The 27,011-nt window shown below is 43.3% G+C and overlaps 1 long non-coding RNA gene across 3 annotated transcripts in view; it reads left to right on the top strand.

Moving 5' to 3' along the window:
• The first annotated feature begins 12,755 nt into the window (after window positions 1–12,755).
• The window catches only part of LOC122466635, a 47,608-nt gene continuing 33,352 nt past the window's right edge, over window positions 12,756–27,011 (top strand). Inside the window, exons 1-3 of one of the 3 annotated variants that reach the window (XR_006292300.1) lie at window positions 12,788–12,890; window positions 21,070–21,143; window positions 23,974–24,148. This is a non-coding gene — a long non-coding RNA (uncharacterized LOC122466635). Of the gene's footprint in view, window positions 12,900–21,069; window positions 21,144–23,973; window positions 24,149–27,011 lie in introns of all 3 variants that reach the window. The other 2 variants (XR_006292302.1, XR_006292301.1) reach the window with 2 other exon arrangements.

Here is a 27,011-nt window from a genome sequence, read left to right as displayed (position 1 = left end):
ACTGGGTGCTGGCAACAAGGTTAGGGTCTTTTTTCATCTACTCATGGAGTCAACACACAGTGCTGCTTTCACTTTTTATGCAAATGTCTTGCACAGCTTTGCACTTCAGAAACAATTTATTCAACTGAGGGTGAATGATTGCTGAGAAGCAGCAGAGCCACGGTCACACCATTCATTCGCAGCCTGATTCACGTCTTGGACGGAAAGGAATCAAAAGAGCATCCCTGGCTGCATCCCATTTCCTTCATTAACTTAGGGTAGGTATTTGATTATTATGTAATTTTCTTACCTCTCTTGTAAAGCATAAATATTATTTTCTTATTGGTCACTGGCTAGACACAGCTTCAGTCCCCACAGCTCCACGACGGGAGAGGGAGATAGAGTTGGCCTATGTTTCTTCAGTTTCCAATATCAAAAGCAACAAGAGGAGAAAGAACAGTAAGGGAAAGAGGCTGGTACACTGGTGGGCCAAAGGGCTTCAAACTTCACCTGGAGGCACCTCCTCTAAGAATGAGGGGCCTGCCTCCAAGAGCACCAGAAAGGGTGCCAATTAGGTTTTTTTCTGCACTTGAATTAAACAAGTGTCAGCTCTGAGGTGGACTGTAATCACAAATCCACTCCAAGCAGGCTATTGGGAACTGAACTTTTGTCACAGGTTGATAATGGCAATCAGAGGCCCTTGCCTGAAGCAGTGGTGCTCCAACTCCTTCCTCACAGGATGAGGAATTCTGCAGTTTGCTTCATGATCCAATATCCCAGCATCTGTTGCGACAGTCCCCATAGTACTTCAAAGGATTAAAGGCAGGGGTAAAGCTCTACTTCCTTCTATTCCCATTTTTGGCTGCTGGTAGCATCCATCTTATTCCTGGATAGATGAGGGGGGTATGCTATCCAGTCCCTTCTCTTGGATGGCTGTTACAAGAGCTGGGGACATCAACTTTGGGCCCTTTTTAGCCCCTTACACACTGGGTCCTTCATTTCCATTCTAGTTGGTACCATTGTATCAGGGTGAGCAAGGTTTTGGATAGAGGGACCCCAGTGTACCAGCAGGGAAAGGGGAGCAGCTTCTGCTGGTGACCCAGTATGGGACCTTGAGGTAGAAGAAAAAGGTGCCATAACCTCCTATTACCCCTTTTCTAGTCCTCTGGTCCCCAGCCGATTACAAATTACTATAGAATGGCAAACTAAAGATTACAGGTTAGCCTAATCAAGTGTAATCTGAAGAGATGTCAGATCAGTAAAGAATTTACTACATGACAGGACTTAATGTTTCCAAACAGAGCAAAACCTGTATTTTCAGTACAGCTGGTCAAAAAAAATTGATTTTTTTTTAAAAAAAGAGGGGGAAACGTCCGTTTTCTTTCAAAAGAAGTGTCTTTCAGAAAGCTAGACAAAGAAAATTCATGAAAATTTTTTGCAAAAAGATTTCAATTTTTCATAGCATTTTTCAAGTTACATACATGAAAATTCAGCCCATAGATCTTTAAAGCATTCATTGCAAAAACCTCACTGCACTGAAAGGCAGCTTGTTTATGGGCAAGTTGTGTGCAAGGCACGAGGTAAAAGCCATGTGCTGTGATTGGTCAAGCACTGTCATGTCTGCATTGCTCAGCCTCCTCTCTCATTAACCACTCTGTCTCACAGCTTCCTTGCTTGGAGCCTTTCACCTGTGGTGTGAGAGACTGAGCCTTTTAATGGCCTTTAGCAAAAAGGAAGGAGTACCAAGCGGAAATAAGGAGTTTAGTTTCCAGCTGACTGTTTCCTTACAAAAGCTGCTGTGTCAAAGATCAAACCCATCAGCCCTGAAAAGATCAGCGAGCTACTTCAGTCTACACACCCCATTTTTTGACCAAAACAAATCATTTTGTCGTCTTGTGTTCCTTTACAACATGTTCCAATTGCCAGTGATCTAAATCCTGTTATATTACAGTATATGCAGCTTGTTGGACAGTTAAGGCTGTTTTTCACCTCAGCTTAGTTTTAGCTGAAATGTGAAACAAAGTATTGTTTCAGGATGAAAAAATTTGAAATATTTCATTTGACAAACAGCCAATGAACTGTTTCAATGTTTGATTTTTCCTGTCATCTGAAGGTATTTGCCAAATTTGACCTAAATTAATTAACACCTTTGCCCCAAAACTGCAATTTTTGTTGAACAGACTACTCCACTGAAATGTCACCCAGTTCTACCTATATCAGCACCATCTAGTGTCGCATCACAGCTGGGTATTAAAGTGGCTACAGATCTCAAATATCCTGTATGCATCTCACTGAGGATTGGTAGCAGAGTCTCCCTATAGGATCTTTGAAATAAAGGTAAGCCATAGAAACTGTATGAAGATGAATGTTAGTTTAACTGTATGATCTGGTGCAAACACAATCATCTCTGCACTATGCAGGCATTAACTGACTAGTTTAGCACAAAACAGCAAATATTGATTTTTTTGGTTCAGAAAATGGAGGCATTGATTAAATATTGAGCTTAGTTCTCTGCAAGCATTGTAAATTTGATCTTTCAAATATAATTCAGAACTATGCACCAAGATAGTCAGATGCGACTAAGAAAAAATTAGCTTTTAACATCAATAATGATAATTAAGAACGTGAATTAAGTTCCATTTTGCATTCCTAAGGACCCAATCCTGCCAAGTATCTTCTATCTGCATCAAAGGCAAGATGAGGCAAAGATGCTCAGTATCTTTTAGGACAGGGCATAAAGTTTAACATATTAATGTGTTTTTATAATGCAGATGAAAACACACCAGGGTGAACGCCACACAATGGCTTAGCCTTAGTTGAAGGATATTATCCCCATTACACTTGTGTAGCCATGCTGTTCAGGCAACTAACAGAAATGAGTGCTAGAAATCCAATTCATTTCAACATGATGCTTTATTTTAAGATGCATTTGCTGCAATGAATTAAATGGTTTAGTCACACCTCAAATGAGATGGGCTTCTAATAATGAAGCCCAGTGACAGAACTGTTAATGAGAGAACTTGTTGTAAGACAGAATAGACAATACTCTATTGATCAAGCCATCAGAGCTTCTTCCCTATTAACCAACTGAATGTGCCTGTAAATAAGCTCTTAAGGCTTTCCTGGAGAAGAGGGAACATTTCTCTTGCAAGGTATAACAGGAGAAATTTGTCAGACTACATATAAAACCACCACTTTCCTTAAGTCAAGATTCAAATGTAGCACTTCTGTGGCCTGCGTTGTGCAGGAGGTCAGACTAGATGATCATAATGGTCCCTTCTAACCTTAGTATCTATGAAGTTTTAGTGTGACATCTTTGCAAACAAGTGGGTAAATTTATATCAAGGCATAATACAAGCCATCCTTCTTAAAGTCATATGCACCATGCTTATTAATATTGCAGTAGCACCTGCTGAACTGTATTCAGATTGGACTCCATTATGCTGGGTAGCATACTAACATATGAAAATAATCCCAGACTCTAGAGCATCTTTTAATCTTTTATATGCTCTTTTAGAGTGACTGTACAATAGCAGTGACTTTGCTGTATCATCAATATTCAGTCCCAGGTTTGAGTGGATGTTTTATATTGTTTTGGTTTTTTAAGGTGCAGTTTGAGTTGTCCTCTTTGAAAACTCTAGAATATTCAGGTGGCCTTTGTGTGTTCCTTACTAGAAAATTACTTTGCTAAAAAAATTAAGCAATTGCCATAACCTGCTGATTTGATGCTCCTGCTATACAGCCCATTGGATTGTTGGGCATGGGAATGAAGGGCATTGTTTTATTTAATATTTGGGCTCTCTTACATAAGAATGTGCCATTGCAGATGCACTTTAGATATGGAATACATACTGAAAACAGCAAAGTATGTACAGAATGACCTTAGTCATCTCTGTATTCCACTGATTATTTAAGGTGATAAAGAGAATTACTTATTATTCTCATCCAAGTAACTATCTGTACTGTTCAAAGTGGGGAGGGAATGAAGTGGAGAAATATCATAGTAATTGTAGTTCCGACACTTCTACAAACAGGCATTTGGGTTGAAAGTTAAAACAGTTTTTGTGATTACTGTCATAGTGTTTTATTGTCCACCTCTGACAGCTTGGCTACTTAAAAAAAAATAAAAACCACCTTGTTCTCCTAGGCTATGAATACTAAGTTTTGCATCTGTATACATAACCCATGCTTCTGTCAATGGTCTTTGAAACAGTAGTTATTAGGGTTTTTGCTTGAAGAGTGGAGCAGCTGTCCACCAACTCCAGCTGGTCTGAGACTAGCAAGAAAAACAAAGTTCACAAATCCTTAGAGCACGCACATCTCCAAGGTGGGGGCCACCTCCACTCCAAGTTAAAAAAAACCCACCAAACTTCACTTAGTTCAGCCAGATGCAGAGGGAGTTAGCCATACTAGAGAGGAGATGAAGATCTCTCCCCGGAAACCTGATATTCACAGGCCTGCTTTACTTATTGCAGCAAGAAGATAACCACAAGGAGAAGAAAAGGAGTACTTGTGGCACCTTAGAGACTAAAATTTGAGCATAAGCTTTTGTGAACTACATGCATCTGATGAAGTGAGCTGCAGTGGAAAATACAGTGGGGAGATTTATATCCACAGAGAACATGAAAATGGGTGTTACCATACACGCTGTAATGAGTGTGATCAGGTAAGGTGAGCTATTACCAGCAGGAGAGAAAACCTTTTGTAGTGATAATTGTTGTACCAATAAAATAAAAACCAGCAGGATCTTATTAAAGGGAAAAAGGCAAAATACCACATTTATTGTGAATACAGAAAGAATCATAGTAAGCAGTTAGTTACAGCTGTAACATTCCATTCAATCTCATCTTTATTCACACATTCATTCATACACACACACACACAGGTTCTGCAAAGTTGTTATCATAGTTACCAGCCTTAGAGTTGCTCATGCCAAGCCACTGGCCAGGTGGCCTGGACATGAGGAGGGAGCAGGGCCTTGTCAGATGCTCATCTAATGCTCCTGGAAGTTGGTTTGCAGAATCAGACCCCAAAGTTCTCACTTTTTAGAGTCTATTTTTATAGGAATTTCTTCCTATGCCAGTCTATGGGAATTGCTTCATCATGCTGTTGCTGAATCAATCAGCAGATAGCACATTCCTGACGGCTCCAAGATGTTATCTTGTTCTTTAGTTCTCCCATTCTTGAGGCTGTTGGGTGGATTCCAGTCTGCCCTCCGGGGGTCCTCTGGTTATTTCCACTTGACGCCTTCTTCAGCCGATGGACACTGGATTCTTAGGCTGGCACCTCCCTGATCATTCAGTTATTATCCACACCAAGCATCCATCCACATACATCCTCTATCTCTATTTTAATCACAATTGTTAATACAACAAAAGGGCGGGGAGTCTCTGGGTGCTGTTTCTGTTAGAGTATTGCTTTGAGTCTCTCTCTCTGTGAATTGCTTTGAGAACAGACTCTGTCTTAGAATGTACTAAAACAATTAGCAGCTTGCAAGTTTCACACACAGAGGGAGAGAAACAGTACCAAAAACCAAGAGACCTCTTAATTAGTAATACCCTGGAATTTAAACTATGGGACATCAAACTCATTTGTGATTTTAATACAGAACTTCTTTAATATGATCCAACATAATCAAGTGGGCCATTTTCAGCAGTTGACAAGAACATGTGAGGAACAGTGGGGGATGGGGAGGGGAAATAAACATGGGGAAATAGAATTTGCAAACTGGACACCATTAAATTAGGCATGAATAAAGACTGGGAGTGAATGTGTCATTACAAAAAGTAAAAAACTATTTCCCCATGTTTATTCCCCCCCCCCCGCCCCCAACCTTTCCTCACATGTTCTTGTCAACTGCTGGAAATGGCCCACCTTGATCATCACTACAAAAGGTTCTCTCTCCCACTGGTAATAGCTCACCTTACCTGATCACTCATTACAGCGTGTATGGTAACACCCATTGTTTCATGTTCTCTGTGGAGATAAGATCTCCACACTATATTTTCCACTGCATGCATCCGATGAAGTGACCTGTAGCTCACAAAAGCTTATGCTCAAATAAATTGGTTAGTCTCTAAGGTGTCACAAGTACTCCTTTTTTTGTGGATACAGACTAACACAGCTGCTACTCTGAAACCTGTCACAAGGAGAAGGACACCAGCCTATTCAAAGAACTGGGTGCTTGCTATTTGTTCTGCTCAGGAGAGCATAGTGACAAATGCCAAATCAGCAGTGCATGCTTTAAATGCATAGAATTTGTGGCCTATGTACCTTTTGGTACTAAAGAAATCTGTATGGCTGAGGCACCAAATACTATGCAAGCAAAAATAGTAATAAGATCACATTTAGATTTATGAGGAGTCTTTGTAAGAAAACCATTTGTGTTGACAATCTGAAACTTGTGTTTTGATTTTTAGTGTGAGTGGCTTTACCACATTATGGTATCTTTATTCCAAACTGGAGCAACTCAGGGTACAGCATCAAGGATTGTCCAAGTATGTATATTTATCTTGTGTTATCTAGGTAAGAAGTGGGTCCTCTATGTGATACAAACCAGTTAATGCTATAGTTAATGTGCAGTAAAATGCATTAATATTAAATTTTATCATTTCTATTTAAGCAGCAGTTTAATGCAGTAGTTATGGACTAGATACTATATCTCTAGTAACACTTGCATGGAAGAGTACTGACTAACTCGATTTTCAGTTTTGCCATACTAAAATCTGCTAGGCCAGTCTGAGACAGTGCAGTGAATCTTTTAAATACCAACTCTTGCCCAGTTGCCCTACTCCTCAATAAAACTGAGCGTAGGGGATGGGCAAGAAGAAGTTACATGGCTGGTAAACGTTTGTATTTGCCTTTGAGAAAATTAAAACAATTTTTAGATCTTCAGGTTTTGTTAGAGGGATCTATTGGTTAGAAGCACAGGACTTGGAGACAAAAAAACATTAGGTTGTTTCTCTCTGGCTCGGACACAGATTTGCTATGCAACCTTAAGTGAGTCACTTATTTCTCCATACCTTTATTTTCCCATACATAAAAAGAAAGGATAATTATACCTCCCTATGAGAGCTGGGCAAAAATTTTCAGATGAATAGCTTGGTCAACCAGAAGCCTTTTTTGGTGAACAAAACTATTTGGTGAATTCTAAATGAATTTGCAAATAGTTTCAACCAAAAACTTTTTGGGGCTAGATCCACTTAGTACAAATAATAAAGTATTTATCGGCGCAGAGACAGGTGTCCACACTCCCAGGGGAGGGCCCTAATGACTTTATAGCCAATTGATAGTTATGGCATGGGGGAGGGGAGGAGATAAACTATTCAAGTATTGTAACAAAGTTGAACAGCTTCTATAGGAGAAGAGACACTGACCCACCCCAGAATCCCTTATAGCTTAATGGTTAGGGTGCATACCTATTTATTTAAAAGGCTAAAAATGCTCAACATTGAACCAAAAAATTTTCATTCAGCCCAAAGCAAAATTATTCTGACTTCTCAATTTGCTGAAAATCCTCCCCCACCCCCACACCTCACCCCGCAAAAAGTCTGTCTAGGTTTGACCTGAACTTGTAGTTCGCTAGCCTTTCTGAACAAAACCCATTAGTCACACAGCTCCGCTCCTTAAGCTTCACAGCTCCTGGAGTTAATCCCTTGAACTCCTCAGGAGGTTCTTCTAAAATTCAATATCATAATTTTGCATTTTCCGCAAGCAAATGCAAAGCTTGTCATCCACAAACATGGCTAATTTCAACTTGTTGCACATGTGAAAATGTAGTCTGTTCCAGGGTGGGATTTCACCTTATTTCTCCACTTGTAAAACTTAGTTCAGTAGAGGGAATAATGAAAGTTTCTCTCCCCCTGGGTTAAAATTTTCACACAAAACCAAACTCATTTTCCATATAAAAGTTAATGTAGGGGGAAAGTTTCATAGAAGATACTTAACAGTATTGACACAATGCCTACAAGCTCCAACCAGTGATCAGGGCCCCACTATGCTAGATGCTGCATACATGTGATAAGATTATAAATGCTTTGGAGTAGGGACTCTTAACAGAAGACAAGCAATAACAGGTAAAACAACCAGGGGAATCCAAGAGGATAATGGAAACAGCAAAAATGATTATGTTTAGTCTAATAAGAAGCAACCATATCACAGCAGCTTCGTAGTCATTTTAAAGATGTTTTAAGGAAGGATCTGAAGAAGGACAAGGTAGTGACTTTAAGGACTTTAATTCCTCCCAGGCATAAGAGGCATGGCCTGGCAGAATGCACAGAAGGTGACTGCTGGGGGGGGGACGGGGGACAAACCCAAGAGTAAAGGAGGATAAAGTCGGCATCAGCAGCAAAGCACAGGCAGAAACAGATAGATCAATAGTATGTTAGGTAAGTAAAAGATGCAGCTAAGTCTCGTTGGTCCTTAAGCTTTTATTTAATGCAGTGAAGAGGGTAGAAGCTAATGAAGAAATGGTCAAAGTGGGCTGGCCTACTTATAGTGATGACCCATGAAGGTGTTTTTGAATGGACCTTAAAGGAGTAAGATATTTGGGGAGGTCAGAAGAGAAGATTATGATGTGTCCTTCCGCCAGTCAAAAGATTTGAATGTGCAAAGAACGTCAAAGGAAAATTAAACTGAGATCGAAGATATTGCTGAGATTTTACACCCCCCACCCACTCTTCCAGGCTAAGATCCTTAGAGAAATTCTGATGTGTTGAAAATACACCTGTTCTCAACTGGAGATGGAATATATTAACACAGATTTTTAAAATTCCACTTCTGGTAGGAAACAAACATTAACAAGCAGTGACATAATTTTATCCATATATACACACAAGTTGAATACTGTGCAAATTACAGAGGGGTCATTAAGAAATCTCAGATAGATGAAGATCTTTATTGCCTTCCACTAAAGCTAGGTTTAAAGCAATTTGTAACTACCCGGTAAGGATTAAGTTGTTGAGTAGGCTTCATTCTTGCTATTCAGATCACCATCAGAAAACAAGTTACTAAACATAAGACGACATGAGCACCTCACATCAAATGGCTTCTGTAGATCAATAATGCTTTTCCATTTGCCATCAACTTTTTTCCAGTGCTCTTTTTGATATTTGGAGGGGAGGATAGCTCAGGGGTTTGAACATTGGCCTGCTAAACCCAGGGTTGTGAGTTCAATCCTTGAGGGGGCCATTTAGGGATCTGGGGCAAAAATTGGGGATTGGCCTTGCTTTGAGCAAGGGGTTGGAAGGGACCACAGGAGGTCATCTAGTTCAACTCTGATATTCTACGATCTTCCAGAATATAAAACATCTACTAGAACCTAGCCCTGTAATCTCACATGTGCAAAAAAAACTCTTGTTTAAGTCAATACAGGTGATGTAGTAACAAACATTAGCATAACATACATAGTAGTGCAATAAATTACACTGAAATACTAAATCATTGTGTAAGAGTTACATTCTCCTCTTTACACAATATCAGATCACATTTAAATCTCTGCTAACCAGCCTTTTAAAAAGTTTAAGGCAAAAAACCCCAAAAGATGTTGCCAGTCCACCTCCTAATCATCAAAGCTAAAATAAGCATTTATTCTTGATGAAAAAAATAAGTAAGATTGCTATCTAATTAGATGGCAATCACACCTCCCAATTTCCCTGTTCAAAGTATAATTCCTGCATGCTTTTAATTTTAACTACATTCTGGAAATCACAATATAAATGAGTGTATGGTTAACAGCCTATATCTATTTTGGCAAGAATAATCATCCTTAGAAAAATATATAGCATGTTTCATCTAAAAAGTACTTTAGAAATGTTGACCAATTAATCCTCACTACATCTCTGTGGAGCAAGTATTACTCCCTCCTTTAACAGATGGCAGAACTACAGCTATGGTGACCTGTTCAAGACCAAAGAGGCAAAGCCAAAAGAACAAGACTTAGGAGTTCCTGAATTCCACTCCTCTGCTCAGACCACTACACCCTGACATTTCAAAGCAAAAGCCTTTAGAAAACCCAAAAGATGAAACTGTGCATGGAAGAAGAAATAAAAACTTACATTTATACAATGTCTGTCTTTCATACCAGAGGATCCCAACATGCTTTACAAACCAACTCTCCTCCAGTCTGAATCACTATTGATCCCAATTGCTATGGATTTGCATTTCGTTCCATGAGTAGAACTCCCTTGGATGGCAGTTGGCGTTTTGCATGCAGAACATGCTATGGAGATCCACACTGTAGATCAGAGTGGGAAATATTGCTGAGTCTGTGCATAATGAGAGAACACATTAGCATATGTAAGGTTTTGATAAATATCCTTTCAAATAAAAGCTCCTGGTTTTGCATCTGTGATGGAGTGAGGACTCACCAGCACAGCACCTCCTGCTGGTCATCTAGGGAATCAACTCTTTCAGCACAGAGTGCCCTCTACAGGCCAGTGTCTCACCTGCTGCTGGCTTCCCCCCCCCCCTCATGTCCCTCCCAGACCCCAGTGCCCACTCTACATCTAGGTTCTGCCCCCTAGAAACAACCCACAATCAGGGTCTCCCCACCCAGGGGAACCCCCAACCCTGTTAGGGGGCTTATTCCTTCACCCACTCACTTCCCTGGTCCTTCTCGCATGAACAGAGAGCAACAATACCCGAAGTCCAAAGGTGCAAACAATTCGATGTTTATTGGGGTGAACTTCCAGCAAGCATGATTCCAGTTTCCTTCCTTAGTATCCTCCTTCCCAGCTCTGACACCACAGAGCCTTACACCTGTGTCCCTGTTCCCATTCCTGCCCTTAGCCAAACATGATTCCAATTTCTCCACGCCCATTCCCTGTTCCCATTTCCCCCTTTAGCAAAACATGATTCCAATTTCTCCACGCCCATTCCCTGTTCCCATCTCTCCCACGCCCACCCCCTCCCACCAAGGCCCCCTCACTTCCTCATTGACTACAGATTATATAGTAAAACTTGAGTTCTGCTTAGCTATACCTTAACCAATCATTTTCCTGAAATTTAACTAACCAATCCTAACATATTGTAACATGATTATGTAACCAATTATATCCCACCACCTTAATTAGTTTACACCCAGCAAAATTAATTATACAGCAGACAGGAACAATCACAGAACCAGACAGAGATTATACAGACAAACAATAGCAAAGTGGGAACTATAATGACAAAACAATACAGAAGTGAGGATTTCACATCCCAGTATTGATAAGTGAGTTCTTGCCAGACAGGATGCTGTTTCCTTTTACATTTTCTAGGCACTTCCCTTTCTCTGGAGGCGATAGGCATTATCAGGACAGGATTGTATTCCTAAGAGCCCAATAGCACCTTCTTTCAATGTGACTAGTTTGGATGTGAGGATGTGACCTGTCGCTTCCTAGCTTATGGCTGCCTCTGCTGCTTAGCCAAAGGCCTTAGCTTAAGCACAGGGCCTCAGACTGTCACAGTAAGAAAAGGCCCTTACACCGGCAGACAGTGATTTTGATTCTCTTTTGTACCTCTATAACTAGCCAAGTGATAAGAATACACCAAAATTCTTAGAGTATAGGCCTTCACAGACAGGTCTGAATATCTATATCCTAACAAACCCTCTATCCCCACCTTACCTCAGTGGCTACTGCCAGCCACCATCTAGCCCCCACTCCCTGGGGCAGACTGCAGTCTATAAACCACTCATCATTGGCAAGGGGGGGTTGGACCAGCTGCCTCTGCTTATCTCTGGGCTGCCCCTCTACAACCCCAGTACCTTTTGTAGGCCTTTAATTAGGCCTACAGCCTGAGGTTTTGCTAGGCTAGAGTGCCTCAGCTCCCTCTGCCCTTCCCCAGCCTTGCTCCACCTTAGGTACCCTTCTCAGCTCCCAGGTCCTTCTCCCTCAAGAAAGCTAGAGAGAGTATCTCTTCCTTCTGGCCCACTGCCCTCTTATAAGGGTCAGCTGGGCCCTGATTGCACGGGCTACAGCTGTGGCTGCTTTCCCAATCAGCCCAGCTTTTCCCCTGCCACAGCCCTCTCCCAGGGCTGTTTTAAGGCCTTCAGGGCCAGAGTGGGGTAACCACCCCGCTACAGAATCTTTTACTCCTGAGTGGTGCAGATTCAGGCAAGCAGGCTGTGACGGGGTGTTCACCCCCCAAAATGGCCTGAAGGGGTAAGTTATGCCAATTTACCCACAGGCTGCACATGGAGGAAAGCCAGGAAATGTTAAGGCCTAATTGGCCTAATCTTCATCACCAGGCCTTGTATGGGGTGGACACCCCATCGCACAGGCCCACAAGCGTACGTACAATTCCAGTTTGAGTAAGGATTACAGCACTGGGTCCATAAAATATCAAGTCAGCCAGTTATCTCTCACCTACATCGAAATGTGTTTGGCCCCGATCCTCAAAGGTATTTAGGTACCTAGGCTAATATATACAAAAGGGACTTAGGCACAGGATGATCAGTATCACAACACCTAACTTTTAGGCCCCTAGGCAATGAACAGGTAGTGACAGGCACCTTTGAATGCAATCCACAAAGCCAGCATGCTAGGATCCACCTAAGCCAGCCAGCAGGAGATGCAGAAAACAGGGGTGTATCCAAGTCCCATGCTTCTCTCAGAGTTCAGCACCTATCTCGGCTAGTGAGCCACAAACTGGGGTAAGACCGGCATTAGGCCACCTAAGTGGTGTGTGGGCCAGATTTGGCCGGTGTGCTCAGGCACCACCAACTGGATCAGGACTCTTAGATGAGTTTACACAAAACATCTGGGGTTTGGGGGAAGAGGAACAGAGAGCAGCTCTCTTCTAACCTTTAGCCTAGTAGTTAGAGTACTCACCCGGGATGTGGAAGACAACCCACACCATTTAAGTCCCCCAGCTCCCAACCTCCTGAGAGGAAGCAGGGATTTGAACAGAGATCTGCCACATCTGAAGTGAGTACCGTAACTACTAAGGTATGGAATATCCTGATATGGGGTTCCCTCAGTCTCTTCTATTGAAGATTTTCAACTTTAATTTAATAATTAAGTATTAATCGGGCTAGACAAAGTTAAATGACACTATAGCCTAGTGGTTAGAGCACTCACCTGAGTGGTTAGATCCCTGTTAAAATTCCTTCACCTCATTAGACAGAGGAGGGACTTGAACTGGGGGTCTCCCACATTCCATAACCACTAAGCTAAAGGTTATATAGGAAGGTTCCCTCCTCCACCTGCAACTGTTGTGTTAACTCACCTGATGGGCCCGATCCATTAAGCAGCCTCTGGGCATGCCTACCTGATCAGGCCCAGCATGCAGTTTAGGCGGACAAATGCCTGTCTTCCCTGGTTTGTGGATCAGTCTGGAGCATAGACAGGAGACAGCGTTTGGGTGCCTCGGGTGAGGCAGCAGAGCACATGCACACAGGCAGAAATGTAGGCGCCAAGGGTACTCTTTCTGCACATGATTCGGCCCTGAATTAGTTTAGGAACCTACAGGGGGTAAGCAGCAGCCAAAGGGGAGTTTTGTGGATCTCAGTGGGGCCTAAAAAGGGACTTAGGCACCTAAGTACCTTTGTGGATCCTACCTCGAACTCCCATTGGTTGCAGTGGGAATTAGGTGACAACATTCATTTGAGGATCTGGGTCTTGGGCACTAATTTTATGCTCCTTCGTGTAGGGAAGAGATGGTTTTATTCTTTGATTTAGTCAGAAAAGTTATAAAATGATAAAACAAATCTGAATCATGTCTTCAGACAGGCAATGAAAAGTCATTAGGGCAAGATATTGGATATTAAATCCCACTTAGCTGCAGACGTGGCAATACAATTATAGCCTTAATTAACCAAAGTCACACACTTACAGCACATAACTGAAGTTCTCTTCTCTTAGTTGCTTCATAATCATCAAGTTGCTCCTCCAGCCATTTGCCTTTTTTATGCAAGCAAATGACAGCTCTAGAAGAAAAGATATCTTGACTCAGGTTAAGATTAGTAATTAAGTTGAAGGGTTTTCCTTTTGTGAACCCAGAGTCGCTCTCCTTCAAGAGGAAGCATTTCTTTTGCTGCCATTTACTAGATCCCTATGATCCTCTTTATATAGGACCACTTCAACATCATCATTGCCCATTCCTCCCTTCCACCTCTATTCTGCAAAAGAATCTTGATCTCAGAATCTAAACACTTGATTAGTAATCATTTGGATTAATCCTTTTTCTTTTGTAATCTCGATTTCAGGAGAGGGGAGGAGAGATGGACTGGGGGTTAAGGCCCAGGCCCAGAAGCCCAGAGAAGCAAGTTATAATTCAGGCTTTGCAGTGTAACTGTGAGCAAGTTTAGCACTGTGTATTTTACCTCATTTTTTTCCATCTTCAAAAGGAGGATATCCTAGAAATTGCCATAACAAACCAAACCCATGAGCCACACAGTCCAGTATCCTGATCCCACAGGGGCCAGAATTAGATGCTTCAGAGAAAGGTGCAACAAACCCAAAGATAGACAGTTATGGAATAACCAGCCCATAGGAAAGAGTTTTTCCTAACCCAGACAGCTAGTGGCTGGTTTATGCCCTCCTGCATGAAGGTTTACACCCTTAATACAAAAAGAAAAGGAGTACTTGTGGCACCTTAGAGACTAACCAATGTATTTGAGCATAAGCTTTCGTGAGCTACAGCTCACTTCATCGGATGCATACTGTGGAAACTGCAGAAGACATTATATACACAGAGACCATGAAACAATACCTCCTCCCACCCCATGCTCCTGCTGGTAATAGCTTATCTAAAGTGATTACTCTCCTTACAATGTGTATGATAATCAAGTTGGGCCATTTCTCAGTTCCATTTCTGAGAAAACCTGGATTTGTGCTGGAAGTGGCCCAACTTGATTATCATACACATTGTAAGGAGAGTGATCACTTTAGATAAGCTATTACCAGCAGGAGAGTGGGGTGGGAGGAGGTATTGTTTCATGGTCTCTGTGTATATAATGTCTTCTGCAGTTTCCACAGTATGCATCCGATGAAGTGAGCTGTAGCTCACGAAAGCTTATGCTCAAATAAATTGGTTAGTCTCTAAGGTGCCACAAGTACTCCTTTTTCTTTTTGCGAATACAGACTAACACGGCTGTTACTCTGAAACCCTTAATACATTTTTCTAGCCTCTCTAATCACTGTGAATGTTGGCTTTATAAAAAGTGACTAATCCTTATGTTTTAAGCATGCTAACATCTTGGCCTGAGTGATATCTCAGTTGAATCTCACTGTTAAACATGTTAATTATGCATCATGTTTTACAAAAAAAAAGTTTCTTTTTTTATCCATTTTTTAAAATGTTGCCTATTTTCTTGCCTTGCTTAACTCCCAGGAGTGATGACACACTAAAAACTAATTACTGTTTGTAAAGGACATTGAGATCTTTAATATTAGTAGCCAGCATACTGTCACTGCCTTTGAATGAAAAAACAAAATGTAGATCTTGTGCTGGGTTAGCATTATTTCTTTAACATGCTAATTCAAGAGTTTATGCAAAACTGCAGCTATTTGCTCTGTTGCTACTGTAGCTAAAACCAGACTGAATCTAATGAAGGCTCCCCTTACAAGCAGGGTCATTTATCAGGCTCTTCTTAATGACTGAATCCATTCATTAGCACTCTCTTGAGGCTCCAGTGATTTTTTGATTCTAGCTAATAATCACAACTTCCAGAGTCCAGGCTGGAGTCCAACCTCATACTGGTTTTCCACTGCTGTATTGCCACTGACTTGAGAAGAATTACTCCTGATGCACACCAGTGAAAATAAAGGGGCAGGGGGAAGGGAACCAGGCTGCCTGTGCTTCTCCTGCAGGATTCCGTGTTTCTTAGACACTGTTTCTCTTTGATCTTTGCTACTGCTTTCTCACAGCCCTGTGGCCTCTAAGGTTGCAGAACTTCCCATGAAGTCTAATAGCGTTCTTTGTTTCTTAAGGACATTCTTACTTTTCCTACACCAAGAACAAAATACTTAGCTTCTTCATCTCAAAGAATATTCCCAGTACAGGTGAATTTATGCACATCAAATTCTTTTAAATTGGATAGTTAAATTATACTCATTTTACAAGGTAAGCCCTTAGGGAAAGAGAGGTCAAGTGATAGGACTAGCATCACAGTGGGATTGTGTAGGAGTGCCTTACCTCTTTCTTCTGGATACAGTTGCTACCTCAGTCTCCCACTTGTTCCCAGCTTGTTAGGCAGGAAGGGCAGTTTTGTGCTCTAGGTGTAAGGGGACTGTTGCCCCCTTACTAACATTCAGTGAGGGTGTTTTAGTTGCTAGCTCCCAGTACTAAAAAGGGGGAAGGGTCGATGGGGAATCAGGACCCTGAGACTGACAGCCCCCAGGAACAATGGAGAGAGGCCAATGCTCCAGGTCAGCCTGAATGACAGGGCAAGCAGGCTAATCAGGGAGTCAGGAGGCCAGGAAGGTCCCGTCCTCCATGTGAGCTGGACTTGCCTGGGTCAGACCGAGTGGGGCCAAGCTAAGGAGAAAGCAGGGGCACAAGCTGAGCTGGGGAGCAGAGCTGTGCCAGATACAGAGGGACCAGAAAAGCAGCCCCTGTCCTGGGAGCAGAGCTGCAGCCCCCAAAGCCAGAGGCACAGCCCAGAGAGAGCAGACTTGCCCTGGGAGGAGAGCTGCAGCAACCAGAGCCAGAGGGGCCAGAAAAGCAGCCCAGGAAGCAGGTCAGTGCTGGGAGCAAAGTCACAGAAGCAGCCTGCAGAGCAGACCTGTCCTGGGAGCAGAGCTGCGGCAACCAGAGGCAGAGGGGCCAAAGAAGCAGCCCAGGGAGCTGGAGGCAGAGCAGCAGCAGCAGCACTGAGACAGAGTGGTGGAGCTGGGGCTGGAGCAGTCCGGAGCTGGGTGCGGTGAGCAGCCGGGGAGACCGAGGGGGACCCTGGGCAGCAGGCCCAGCACAGGGAGACGCCTCAGCCAACCGGCTCTGCAGGCCAGGCTTGGATCATAACCCCGACAGGGCGGGGGCGATACTGGGAAGAAGGGTCCTACCACTTAGACCCTGAGAGCATGTGGCCACCACCAGAGCAAGTGTCCAACCCGCAGCATCCCTGCAGCACAGCCAGGGCCTGGGAAGGAGGCCTGGGACTTACAAGGAGCAGACTGTGAACTGCCCGGACATCCCAGAGGCACTGTTTGTGCTGTTCCCTGCCACAGAGCGGGTTGATGTGTTTCCTTTAACCTTTCCCATTTTTCCTTATTCTTTTTAAAATTAATTATTGATTAAATAACTTGCATTTGCTTTAACTTGTATGTAATGGTCAGTGGGCCAGAGAAGTGCCCAGTGCAGAGAGAGTACCCCGGGGTGGGGACACCCTAGCCCCTGTCCTAGGTGACCACAGCAGGGTTGGGGGTCGAGCCCCACAGGAATCCTGGGCCCAGCCTTGTTGGGGTTACGAGGGCTCTGCCAGACAGGAGAGTGGAAGGGGAGTCCTCAAGGGCAGGGAGGCCACTGGGTAAAGGAAGTGGGAGCGAGGACTCGGATCCTTTTGCTAGCCCACTTCACCGGGGTAGTGCAGAAGCCAGGAAAGTTCCCCACAAGAGCGGAACTATTCCCCCGCTTACATAGGCATACTGGAGAAAGTCAGGGTACACAGACTTCCACATATGAAAGTACCTGGAGGTACATAAAGCCCACTCTAGAGCTTCCTTCTCTGCTGTCTCAAAGAGGGTGGTCTATGAAAATCCAGTCTTTTTATTAACAGACCCCACCTGACCCACTGCCAATCTCCCTCTGACCTGAATTAACCCCTTCCCTGCTCTCTACTTGTATAAAGCTTCTACTCCCCATTAGAAGGAGTTAGGGCTAGATCTAGAATTAGAACACAGGAATTCCTGGTTCCACTTTCAGAGCATCTTGCACGGCTCTCAGCATCAGAACAATGAGTTGCATTGTCAGGCTTTACAAAAAACCACTCTTGTGTTGCATTAGCACAACTCCACTACCACAAAATGTTGTTGCATTCAAATTTTGTGGTGCAATAGACATTGCTCGTGTGCTGGTTTTTGAGTGCAAATGAAAGTAATCAAAATAAAAATAAATTATACAGTAAAATACAGCAGAGAACATATATGTGGATTATTAAACAAGAAAATTATCTTTAAAAAGGCAGCAGCTTGCTTAGGTTCCTGCACCTCCTCTAGGAGCCAGCCTAAACTATGTTTCTGCCTTCAGTGTCAGAGTGGGGAAGCATATTTGTATATTCAGAGATACCCACACCATTTGTGTACACAAACTGTACCTGGAATTTGGTTCCATGCCCTAATTAGCATAGCCTCCCTGTGTGGGTACCTATTATATAAATAAACTGGTATAAAACATGATTATTGGTTAATATGTATTGTCCAGAGATTTAAAGACAGCTCCCTAAGAGACAGTGAAACCATCTAATTTGGTCTCTTAGCCCTGTAAGAATTCAGTCAGCTACCTTGAGGGGGATACAGAGGAAGGATACAAGCAGGTGCAGTATAAAGAGCACTATAGTAATCAGGATAAAATTGTCCTAGTTAATGTATGACATATGTCCAGTTCCCCCAATTATCTCTCCTCTTTTGAGGAGCTAAGGGAACAAATGATAGAGTGCTGTTTGCTGCCTGAGTCTGACCATGCTCATGGTGATAGAGAGCAAGCTGTCAGGAAGGGTCTTTCTTTGCAAACTGACTTAATGGTTTAGACCCCAGTTTACTGGAAGGTGAAAGATAGTTACAGCACATGAATGGCCATTTTAATTACTTTTCTCAAGACTGTAAATGCTAACTTCAACTGACAGGAGAAAATAACCACCCAAAGAATGAAGCTGAGTCATGACACTTCGAGGTGGCATTCCCGCTTCTGATAAAGGGGACATGTTGAGAAAACACTGCTGCAGAGTCAGCAATACTAGCATCACATCAGGTCATTTTGATAAAAGATGTACACCAGATGGAGTTGGTAGCCAGACCTGAACAGATGTGTTGACAGCTTTGTTCCATTTGCGAAACTGCTTGAACAAATATTTTGGTCGCTTAGAAGAGTGGAGCGCAAACAATCTGGAGTTACAATAGCAGGACTGAGGAAAACAATGTAGGTGGGGAAAAAAACATAGTCAAAGTCAAAAACAAGCTGAATCACATCCCTTGGATCTGTGCATAAAACTTACTCCTGTATTGTGGCCTGGGGGGAAAACTGCAAAGAGGAGCCAGCCAGAGACTCCAGCCAGCAGAAGCATCCAAAGCAGGGACTGCTGTACTGCAGGGAGAGAGGGTAAAACGGGGCTCAGCCAGGGTCAGACCTCCCTCCAGCATCCTCTTGGACCCAGAACTGGGCAGGGGAGATCTCTACCCTAAGCCTGCAGGCACTAGGTCCCAGGTGGTATATCCCATTGCCTCAACCATGTAGCCTTTTGGGAAAACTACAGAGAGGATCCATCCAGTAGGAACAGAAGCAGCCAAAGCAGGGGACCTTCGGCCCCTGAGAACTTTTACAGTTTGGGCTGGACTCTGACCTGTGCTGACTCTTTGCTCCAGCTGTCTCCTCCACCTGATACCTCACAATCTCTTCACCTCAGTTTCATTCCACACCTGCCCTTTATTCCCTCTTCTCCACACCCTGTCGCTTTAATCCCCTTCCATTTAGCTGATCCCCTCATAACTCAACCCACAGCAAAAATCTTGTGGCACTAGCATGACATTTTCTGCCATCACATAGTTCACTCTGCTTGTGTGTTCTGTCCCTTCCCCTGCCCTGTGTCTGTGTGTCTATTTAGATTGTAAATTCTTTGGGGCAGGGACCATCTACTACTCTGTTTTTACACAGTGCCTAGAAAAATGGGGCCACACTCTTCGATGCCCCTTCGTCACTACTGTAATAAACATGATTTATGCTTTAGAATCTCACTGTGTGTGCATTTAATGTACAGCTGAAATGCTCCTTTAGGGTGCAATGACTCACCAATTTAAAAAGCACAGAAACTCTACATAACAGTATAGGACAGGGAAAGAAGAATACCATCTGCAACCGAAATTTCAGGTTTGTCTTAGATACGTGGAATGTCATTAACCTAACAGACCTAACAATAGGTTTATTTGAAATTGACAGATCATTGGTCAGGGCCTTAACTTTAACACCTCATCTAAAAGATACTACTTAAGGGACATGGCTGTTCTAGGGTCATGTTGTGGCATTAGTTTATTACTGACTCAGAGGGAAGAGTGTAACATACTTAAATCATATCCTGCAACCCTTTGGTTTTCATTGGAGTCGCCTGCCAAAGAAATAATCCATTAAAACACAGATTCAGTGGGCATGGCTTTAGGTGATTTATTTAAACTGTATAGCTCAAGGAATCAGAGAGAAAATGCCATCTGACACATAAAATACACTATTACCTCATCCTTAAAGCACCTAAAGAGAGTCTGTGGAGATTCCCTAGAGTAAAATGGAAACAGTGCAGGATTTTGTGGGGAACAGATATGAGGTTAAAACCCAAAGGGAAAAGAAGATGAGTCAAATTTATCAATGATGTGATTGCACAGAAGTCAATGCAATTCACCAGAACAGATTTAAGATGATATCTACAGAGCTGGATAAAAGGGATAATCAGATGAGAGATAGAATGAAATGTATTGTCCACAGTTGCTGTAAAGTGACAAAAGAAAACTAAGTTAAAAGCTTGTTTAACAAGATTAGTGTGGATCAAAATGTTAGAAAAAAAGAGGAGAGGAAGAACAAGGGCTGAGTAAACACTTTCTACTCATGTTGTGATAGGGAATATATAATCTTAATATGTGAATGCATCCCAAGCACTTAAAAATAGAAACAACAAAATTCACTCTCCTTCTCATACTCTGTAAGATAAATATAAGGGCATGAAGAACTTATGGAAAGCCTAACTAGAGACTGATGTAGTGGTTAGAGAAGGAGAGTGGAAGTCAAAATAACTGATCCAGGCCTGGTAAGAAAGTGATTCAAACACTGCCTCAATTTACCCATCTTTAGTATCAATACAATACTACTTCCTGCACAGGAAGTGTGGCAAGGTTTGTTTAATGTTCATAAAATGTTTTCAGGTTGTTGGAGGAGGAGTCAAGTGCAAAATATTATTTATTCCCCCAGTTTCTGAAACTTAGTTTTGAAGAAAATCTGCTTTGAGAGTGAATTTCATCCTTCTGTGAATGGGCCAGCAAATGGTATGTGCACCACTCCTGATATAGGGACTAAGTGATACTTCAGTGGTGCATTGGTTTTATGCTGTCCCTCTGTATGGAGCTTAATTTCACCCTGTGTGACAAAGATTTTTAGAATCCACAGGAAAGAAACAAATTTACTAACAGTGGGCCTGCCCCATGCGCACAACAAGTAGAGTGACCATATTTCCCAAAAGGAAAACAGGACACTGCTTGGGGATAGCCTGAGCCAAGCCCCCCCCCCCTCCACACACACACCCCTCACATGGGGCTAGCTCAAGCCACTCATCCGGAGCCCTCCCCTCGCCACGCAGGACTGGTGTCGTAGCTCATCTGAGCCCTGCCTCCCCCACCATTCCTCCACACCCCACTTTGACAAAAGTGGGCTTTTTTCCTGTTTAATCTTGCCCACTGATCAAGTTGGCAAGGGCAAATGAGACAAATGCCCACTTTTGCAAAAAAGTTGGGAAGGCTGGGACAGGGTTTAAAAAAAGGGAGTGTCCCGTCCAAAACAGGAGGTATCGTCACCCTAACAACAAGAAATCATTGATGTACATAATGTGTACTATGAACTGGATAGTTTGAAACTATCAACAGAATTTCATTCTGAAGAAATAGAATGTGTAGGTGTAAAGGAAATGGTATCACACAGGCATATAAGGAGTGTCTGATATACAAACATTCGATTAGTTGCACCATTGAAAGAGGATAAAAGAATAAATAAGACACCTCACTTGAGTCATGACAATCCCTTTGTGGTTCTTCTAGATTTCCCATTTTAAAACCTCCTAGCTCCCTCAAGATTCAAAACACTGATTAAGTAGATAGGATTATTCAGTGATGTGGGCTACTGCCACAGATATTGCTCTTCCCTAAGATCAAGCAATAACCAGTCTCCCATATCTAACTTCTAGCACAGGACTGGGTTGCGCTTCCAGCTCACTCCTCAGCAGCTCAGGCAGCACACAGTTCAGAAGAAGAAGAGTGTACGGACCTTCTTCTCATTTGCACACCAAGGCCCATCTATGCCATTCTGACAGTGTAAAGGTATCTTGAAGTGGGAGGAAAAGACTCCCAGAAAATATCCCCAACTCTGATTCATGTACAAGCTGCTCCTAGCCCCCATTGTCGGTGGCAGGGAAAGGGTGTGGCCAGAGCATACTGTAGTTTGTCTATTAGCTGCTCCCTGAGACCCACAGGATGTTCTGGGAAGCAAAGCATAAATTAGAGCAGCCTGGAGACAAGCAGGCAGCTGGTTCCTGCCTGGTCTCAGAACACAGGGAGTGGAAGTGCTATCACTTTCCAGTCCAAGAGCCTGATATAGAATGGGTTGCTGCTGTGGGGCAACACTTCATACAAGATCCACACAGAGACATTACAAACAGAAAATTGCATTATCAGACAGGAAAGCAGTCAAGCTGGTCTGAGCAGAGCAGTTTGGCCTTTCAGTTTCCAAGCTGACTGCCAGCAAGCAAGCTTAGGAGCAAAGGCTTAGTACCCAAAGAGATGTTACTGAGTGGCAAAATCATTCAGATAGATATTGATCCTTTTCTAACTTCTATCAGTTTGTTAGGTTGCAGAGATGTATAGCATTTGCTGTGCATTTAGGGGCAGATTTTAGCTGGCTCTTCACAATTGAACAAAGGAGGAAGGGCATAAAGAGCCTTCCTCGACTCTCTAACCCTGCTGAGAGTGAATTTACTGATCCAGGCTAGAGCAACTGGTAGCAGGAAGGGGAGGGAGCGAGAGTGAATGCTGAGCCCTGGCATCATCTCCTCTCCCCTGCTCTCTGCTAGACTGGTGTGGGAGAGGCTCATACTTCCCTGTTTCAAAGGCCGCTGCTGCTCTTCCAGCATACACTCCACTAGACTCCTCCCTGCACTCCTCACTCCCCACAACGCAAGCTGAGACATCAAACCCAGTCTAACCAACAGTAAAGGCGAGGATAATAAACTAGACCTGGGTGGTTTTGAAGATGTCTAATGCAAAAGTGGCTCTGGATTCCTTTATTTACACTAGTGATGGCCCTGAATCAAAATCCCAGAGCAGAACAATGCCAAACCTTGGGGACTCTTCAAAATCCAGACAAAAATTTTGAATCTGAGCTCTGTCTTTAAAATAGGTCAAAGCAGAACTAGGGATCTGAACACCTTCGCATTGTGAGATGTCTTTCTCTGAAATTGCAGCATAGGCTTGTCTCTTGGGGAGGCAAAACATAGAGGGACTGTAATTCCCATACTTTCTATTACATGTGTTTGTTAGTATTTATGCATCTTCCTATAGTCTTCACAAACATAAAATCCTTTATTTTAAAGGAAAAACTCCTTAGTTCAACTTTAAAAGCTTTTTCCCTTCTAGCCACCTAATTTTATTGCATTTCACACAACTGGAGTCCAATCTCCTGGGAAATTTAACTCTCCAAAAATGAAACACTCCATCTCATCATGTCAAAGAAACTTAGCGAAGTATTTAACTTGTTAGTGACCTTTAACATCAAAATATTGACTATGACTCATGAACACACTGGAACTTACTGACCTGCCACATAATCATTCTCAGGCAATCACCAGAAAAGTTAGCATCTGTATTTAAGGACATTCCAAAATACATGCCATTTTCACAGATGCCTGTTGGACTTCAAGGCACATGCATACTTACTTGAGATGGAGGTGGGATGTTATAAAAATCTTCATTACACAAAGCTAATATTGAGAACTTCAGTTGCAAAATATGAGCCAGGAGTTTATAAAACCATCCAAGATTCTCAGAAATAGGAGTCTGTGACCCACTTACCATGCCACCAGCAGTAACTAAACTTTCATTTTAAATGCAGGTAGAAAGCAATCACCAGGAGGTGCAGAGGATGTAGAAGATCCCAACAGAACTGCTATGGTTCTGATGTGCCAGGGTTGGAAGACAAAGCCTTGTGTAGCAAACCTGGGGTCCAGCTCTCCAGAGACCATCACAGAGGAGAACAGGTCAAGGGACACATCAAGCAAAGTAATTGGGTCTGTAATTACATGAATCCAGTGGACAGAAACCCTTGTCATTTTGCCCTTCCCCAAGCCACTCATGGTTTCCTGCACAAAGTCCATTTTTTCAGTCTTTGTGCAGGACACTAGTGCACTTATCCTTTAGGTTGTTAAGGAAATGACAGGACAGCCAAAGAGAAATCTATCTTCACTTATATCAATTTGTTCTTTTCTAAATTAGTCAGTCAATTTAAAGATCAAAAAGTTTCTAAGCTTCTGCCATCAATTATGCACAATGACCTGAGTCATTGCATAAATGTTTGTGCTTGTAAGTTCTGTGCGGGGAGTTAATCTAATGAGCAGACGTGAAACATTGTGATTGCAAGTGAGCTCCACATTGATTGGCCTTTGCACTCATGCAGGGTCCCGGGAAAGTCGGGGGGCTCCATGCAGGTTCAGGGATCCGTATACAAAGTGCCCATTACAGGATCAGGGCCTTAGAAATCAAGTTGAGGACTCTATAAAAATTTGACTCCTCAAGACTGTCAGCAAAAAACAAACAGATGCTTGGAGCTGGAAAAGCTTCAAACTTTTTGGCCTTGCTTAGGGCTAGGTCTTGTGATAAATCTCTTTGGGAGGGAGCGGTATTTTTTCATTTTCTTTTTAGATTTTATACCCAAGCCATCACATGTCATGGGGAGTTGCCTAATGCGCTATGTACATTTATTTTAATGCATTAAAATATACTTCAATTTTTTCACTAAATTGCTCAGGAAGTTTTCTGTTTTGCCTTCCTGCATCTTCTTCCCTCCAAACTTATTGTCTCAAGCAAAGAGGGCCAAAATAAGTAGATCATTTAGAGGGTAGGTCAGTCCTCTCTTTGCTCTAATTGGGATTTCCAGATTTCCTGAAAGTTCATCACCTCTTCTTTGTGTTTTTTTTTACAACTTCAAACAAATCCCTGTGGCTTTCTTTTTCTGAATCTATTCTTGTGACTTTTAAGCTGAAAGGGGAAAAAATGGTTACTCACCTTCTCATAACTGTTGTTCTTTGAAATCTGCCGTTCATGTCCATTCCAATCAGGTGTGTGCGCACTGAGTGCATGCCAGCTGGAAGATTTTTCCCTTAGCAGCATCCGTAGGGTCGGCCTGGGTGCCCCCTAGAGTTGCACCTTCATGGCACCCAATATAGGGCCCTGCCAACACACCACCTCCTCAGTTCCTTCTTGCTGGCTGCTCCAACAGAGGGGTAGGAGGGGGGTATTGGAATGGACATGAACAACACATCTCAAAGAACAACAGTTATGAGAAGGTGAGTAACCATTTTTTCCCCTTTCAGCTTAAAAGTCACAAGAATAGACTCAGAAAAAGAAAGCCACAGGGATTTGAGTAACCATTTTTTCTTCTTCGAGTGCTTGTTCATGTCCATTCCAATCAGGTGACTCACAAGCCTAAGTTCAGGAGGTGGGGTCGGAGTCATCCACTGATTGGAGCACTGCTCATTCGAAGGCCGCATCGTCTCTGGCCTGCTGAGTGATCACACAGTGCATGGTGAAAGTGTGTATAGAGGCCCATGTTGCTGCCCTGCAGATTTCCTGTGTGGAGATCTGTGCCAGGAATGCTGCTGAGGAGGCCTGAGCCCTGGTGGAGTGTGCGGTGGTCAGGGGAGCGGGCACCTTTGTCAAATCATAGCAGTCCTGAATGCATGACATGATCCACAATGAGATACATTGCAATGAGACAGGGAGGCCTTTCATTCTATTGGCCACCGCCAAGAATAACTGGATGGACCTTCGGAACGGTTTCGTTCTCTCAATATAGAAGGCTAGCACCCTGCAGACATCCAGTGAGTGAAGCCTCCATTCCCTGCCGCTGGAATGTAGTTTAGGGTGGAATACTCAGAGGAAGATGTCCTGGTTGATGTGAAACTGGGGGACGACCTTTGGGAGAAAAGCCGGGTGGGGTCTGAGCTGAACCTTGTCCTTAGGGAATACAGTGTAAGGGGGCTCTGATGTTAGGGCCCTGAGCTCAGACACCCTCCTAGCTGAGGTTATCGCTACCAGAAATGCCACCTTGTATGAGAGATAAAGCAGGGAGCATGTTGCCAATGGCTCAAATGGTGATTCCATAAGTCTGAAAAGGACCAGATTGAGGTCCCAAGCTGGGATAGGCTATCTTACTTCCGGGTATAGTCTGTATGGTCCCTTCAGATCTTGAGGAGCACCTTGTGAATGAGAGGGACCGGCGTGAATGCATATAGGAGACACATCCCCACCCCCACCCCACCCCGGAAGTAGAAACGCATCTGCGATGGAGCCTGGGCTGTGATTCAGGAAGGAGCAGAATAGCTGACACTTCCTGTTGTGCCGTGTGGCGAACAGGTCTATTTGGGGAAAGCCCCAGTGTTGGGAGATTGAGCTCAATTTGTCCAGCCAGAGGGACCACTCGAGGCCGTGAAAAGACCTGCTGAGACTGTCCGCCAGCTAGTTCTGTTTCCCGGGGAGGTATGATGCCTACAGGTGTATCAAGTGCTCTACACAGAAGTCTCACAGCATGAGGGCTTCCTGGCACAGGGGAGAGGAGCATGCACCCCCCTGTTTGTTGATATAAAACATTGCCATGCTGTTGTCCATGAAGACTGATACACATCTCCCTCATATATGGACTCTGCAAGCCTGACACACCAAGCGCACCACTCTCAGTCCTCTGAGATTGATATGCAGAGCAAGGTCTGCCTGAGACCAGAGGCCTTGTGTCCTCAGGTCTCCCAAATGTGCCCCCCATCCCAAATCTGATGCATCTGTCACTAGTGAGAGGGATGGCTGTGGGCTGGTGAAGGGGACCCCTGTACATACTACCTGCAGGTTGAGCCACCACAGGAGGGAGTCTAGTATCGGGCG

Source organism: Chelonia mydas, chromosome 7 (assembly GCF_015237465.2).
Source record: "Chelonia mydas isolate rCheMyd1 chromosome 7, rCheMyd1.pri.v2, whole genome shotgun sequence".
Lineage (NCBI taxonomy): Eukaryota > Metazoa > Chordata > Testudines > Cheloniidae > Chelonia > Chelonia mydas.
The sequence above is the reverse complement of the archived record's forward strand: the minus strand, read 5'-3'. Positions and strand labels throughout refer to the sequence as shown.